Below are 4,874 nucleotides of genomic sequence, written 5' to 3'. Positions count from 1 at the left end.
GATTTTGAAGCAAAGGTTTGATTTGGATAGCCAGAAAGAGTGGGATGAAAGAGAGCAAGGAACAGTGTGGGAAAAGCATAGAAGTTGCAAAATGCACGGCATATTCAGGGGCAGAGAGTGGACCTGCCTAGGTCAGGAATCAGCCAGGAACAGGGAAGAGGGCTGCGCCTAGTGACGCAGGGTCCCGCGTGCCAGGCTCCGGGGCCCACTAGTGCACGTGAGTGCAGGCACAGAAGTGCTCAGAGTTACCCCCCGGCCCTGAAACTCTGAACTAGCAGCACAGACTCTTGTTGGCAGCCCATGACAGGGAAGCCTGTGCCTGTGTGCGTGAAACGAGGTGTCCATTGGAGGTGAGCGTGGTGGGGAGAGGGGTATGAAGGGATGATGTCAAGAGTTCTGGGCTTTGTTCCACTACTACGGATCCTAAATAAACTTCTTTGGCCTTCAACAGCATCCAACCCTGTGTGAGGGGGATGCGGGACAGTTTCAAGTGGTGCTAACAGATATTCATTCATTCACTCACTGACTCATTCATTCAATAATACCATACACTAAGCATTACCAGGCTTCCCTGGTAGCATAGGTGTTAAAGAATCTGCCTGCAATGCAGGAGACCCAGGTTCGATCCCAGGGTCAGGAAGATCCCCTGGAGAAGAAAATGGTCACCCACTCCAGTGTCCTTGCCTGGGAAATCCCATGGATAAAGGAGCCTGGAGAGCTACAGTCCACGGGGTCACAATGAGTCGGACATGACTTAGTGATAACACTCACACGAGCATTAGCTTAGGTCCTAGGGACACAAGAGTCAGTAAGGCATAAGACTCCTGGCCCCACTGAACTTACCCTGGGGCACTGAGGGCCGCCTGCTCAACAGCCATTCCACCTCTGCCTTCAGAGAAACCTGATTTTGCCCACGCAGAAACGTGCTCAATCAATGCCGGCAAGAGTAGTCTCGGCTCGGGGCCCTATCCTTTACAGGACCCCCATCTGGCCTCTCCCAGCCATACCCCTCCTGACAGAGAGGAGTCTACAAGGCCAAGAGGATGTGCCCACCTAGCCCACACTGTGGGTACCTGGTACCTCAATATTCCCTGTCCAAACAGCCCCAAGCCCACCTCCAGCCTGCTGCAGTGAGTCTGTCCCCTGACCCACTCTCTAAGAGTGCAGCCACTACCCAGATTCCTAGGCTTGAGGAGTGGCGAAAGGGCAGCTGTTTGCAGGAGGCGGACAGACAGGGCTTGGATGTGTGGGAGTCCTCGTGTGGGACGGGAAGGAACCAGGGCCAGATAGAGAAGGAAGAGGGGCAGTGAGCCAGGAGCCACATCCTGGCCTGAAACTCTGAGAAGCTGGAGGATTCTAAATTCCCACCTGATCTTCCATGTTGTTTGAAGATGTCTGTTTGCAAGGTTAGGACATGCTTTTTTATCATTCTATGTTCTTGCCCTGAGCTCCACAAATGTTGGGACTGGCCTGTTTCTGGCTGCAGGGATCTGAGCCAGTCCCCTTTGCCAGATTCTTGGCTTTCCCAGACTCCCTTGCAGCCAGGAGTGATCATGTGGTCCAGACATGTGATCCCAGCAAAGGGCTTCTGGAAAATCGTTTCTACCTTGATCATGGAAGAGAAACCTATGAGGAAAGGCTCATGAGGAGAGCTTCCTTTTTCTCTTTTCTGCTTTTGAACATAACCGCTTAAGAACGGTCTTTGGGGCACAGGATGAACGGTCTTTGGGGCACAGTGAAGGACAATAGCCAACATGCAAGGATGATGAAAGATGTCAAGACCTTGGGTCTTGGCACGCATGCTAAGTTGCTTGTAGCATATCTGACTCTACCACCCTACGGACTGCAGCCCGCCGGGCCCCTCTGTCCATGGGATTCTCGAGGCAAGAACACTGGAGTGGGTTGCCATTCCCTCCTCCAGGGGATCTTCCTGATGGAGCTCAAGTCTCTTACGTCCTCTGCATTGGCAGGTGATTTCTTCAGCACCAGCACCGCCTAGGTCATGGAGCTTAGGGGCCAACTCTGGAACCACCTGCCTCTGGATTTTACGTTCCATAAATCATCAGTGTCATCATGGTTTTGGCCACACTTTGGGCAGTGTGTGATACAGCAGTGGCCAGCCACCCTAACAAAAACACATTGTGTTTTTTAATTTGTTTTTTGTATTTTTGGCCATGCTGCATAGCTTGCAGGATATTAGTTCCCCAAACAGAGATCAAACTCGGCCCCTGGCAGTGGAAGTGCAGAGTCCTAACCACTGGACCACCAGGGAATTCCCAGAAACATGCTTCCTAATGACTAGTGACAGAAATCAGTCTGGCTGGAAGATCATCAGTCTGGCTGGTGACCATCTTGCCAGTCTGTGGGGAGGATTCCCCATGGGTGAAGTCAAACCAGAGGAAACGGATAATTTTTTGCTATACCTGCATGCTACTTTTACTATTATTGTCTTTAAAAAATAATCTCATTTTGCCTAATGGCTTAAAAGGAACCATGTCACTATTTAGGGCTTCCCTGGTGACTCAGTGGTAAAGAATCCCCCTGCCAAGGCAGGAGAGCTGGGTTTGATCCCTGGATCGGGAAGATCCCCTGGAGAAGGGAATGGCAGCCCACTCCAGTATTCTGGCCTGGAAAATTCCATGGACAGAGAAGCCTGGTGGGCGACAGTCCATGGGGTCGCAAGAGAGTCAGACATGACCTAGCTACTGAATGACAACATATCACTACTATAAATAAAAAGCCAAGATGTCTTGTTATTATAGAAAGTAACAAAAAGATTTTTTAAGTGAAATCCATGCTGAAAATAAAAAACTCTAAGTGCCTTGTGGTATCCCACATTGGATTCTGGGACTGTAAAAGGACATTAGTAGAATAACCAATGGGACTTCCCTGGTGGTCCAGTGGTTAAAAACCCACCTTCCAATGCAGGGGACATGGATTCAATCCCTGGTCTGGGAAGATCCCACATGCTGGGGAGCAACTAAGACCATGCACCCCAACTACTGAAGCCCAAGCGCCCTAGAGGCTGCGCTCCAGAACAAGAGAAGTCACCGCAGTCAGAAGCCGGAGCAACAGAACAAGGGAGTAGCCCCCAGTCACCGCAACTAGAGAAAGCCCATGCACAGCAACGAAGGCCCAGCACAACCAAAAACAATCCAATAAGTAAATATTTTAAAAAGTGAGAGTCACTCAGTCGTGTCCGACTCTTTGTGACCCCATGGACTATACAGTCCATGGAATTCTCCAGGCCAGAATGCTGGAGTGGGTAGCCTTTCCCTTCTCTGGGGGGATCTTCCCAACCCGGGGATTGAACCCAGGTCTCCCACACTGCGGGCAGATTCTTTGCCAGCTGAGCTACCAGGGAAGCCCAGGGAAAGAAAGAAAAACCAATAAAGTCTATACTTTAGTTAACGGTAATGCACCAATACTGTTATCAAGTCCAAACTCGTACTGCTCACCACACAACAGGTCAAAAGCCAAGAAACAAGCTGTTGGGGCAAGGAAGTGACTTTATTCAGAAAGCCAGCAGATGAAGAAGATGGTGGACTAGTATCCCAAAGAACCATCCTCCCTGAGTTAGAATCCAGGCTTCTTTTACACTTAAACGGGAGAGGGTGCGGTCGGTTGACGCCAGCTTCTTGGTGTCAGAATCCTTTAATCTCGCAGCTGTCCACGTAGGTCAGGTCAGGATGTTCCTGGAAACCTCCAGCAAGGCAAAGGCTATTCTCTGCTCCGCAACTTTTTATCTCCATGTGAATGGAAAAGTGGTCTATCTTTAAAGGTCAGAGCCTTGAGAATGGGCTAGCCTGTGCATTTCAGGCCATAGACAACATTCTTAACTGGAAGCAAGAGCAAAAGAATACAAAGGTTAAAGTAAAAGAAACAGATCCAATACAGAGTCAGATTTGTTCTTCCCTATTACAATATTGGTTTCTCCATCTTAAAAATATGTACCATAATTATATAAGATGTTAATACTGGGGAACCAAGGTGAAGGATTATATGGTTCTTAGGTAAGAATTCTGTACTGTCTTTGGGACATTTCTATCAATCTAAACTCCTTCCAAAATAAAAAGCTTATTAAATAAATACTACAGTGCTTAAATCCTAACTCAGTATTCTGGATAGCCAATGGCTCTGAGCTAAGACCTGTTCTCCCTTCATTAAACAAAGATTAGCAGCTGTTATAGGAGTACAAAGGTATACTATTCAGCCTTAAAAAAGAAGAAAATATTCCCACTTGTAACAACATGTATGAACCTGGAAGACACTGTGCTCAATGAAATAAGCCAGACACAGAAAGACAAGTATTGTATTATCTCACTTGGGTGTATAATCTAAAATAGACAAATTCATAGAAGCAGACAGTTAGAATGGTAATTTCCAGGGGCTGGGGGGAATGGGGAGGGAGATATGAGGACACGTTGATCAAAGGGTACAAAGTCTCAATTATACAAGATGAATGACTGTGAGTTCTGAAGATCTAACACACAGCACTGGTGACCACAGGCAACAACGTGAAAGCATCAGTTGCTCAGTCCTGTCCGATTCTCTGCAACCCCATGGACTGTAGCCCACCAGGCTCCTCTGTCCCTGGAATTCTCCAGGCAAGAATACTAGAGTGGGCTGCCATTTCCTTCTCCAGGGGATCTTCCGACCCAGGGATTGAACCCGGGTCTCCCATGTTGCAGACGGATTTTTTACCGGCTGAGCCACCAGGGAAGCCCATACAGGCAACAATATTGCATTTGTATACTTAAAATTTGCTAAGAGGATAGATATTAAACCAAATCTTCTCAACACAACAGAAATTATGTAGGCATGATGGATTAAATTATTTAGCTTGAATGGAGTGATCTTTTCACAAGGTATAC

The sequence above is a fragment of the Cervus elaphus genome, chromosome 8 (assembly GCF_910594005.1).
Source record: "Cervus elaphus chromosome 8, mCerEla1.1, whole genome shotgun sequence".
Lineage (NCBI taxonomy): Eukaryota > Metazoa > Chordata > Mammalia > Artiodactyla > Cervidae > Cervus > Cervus elaphus.
This window is presented reverse-complemented; position numbering follows the sequence as displayed.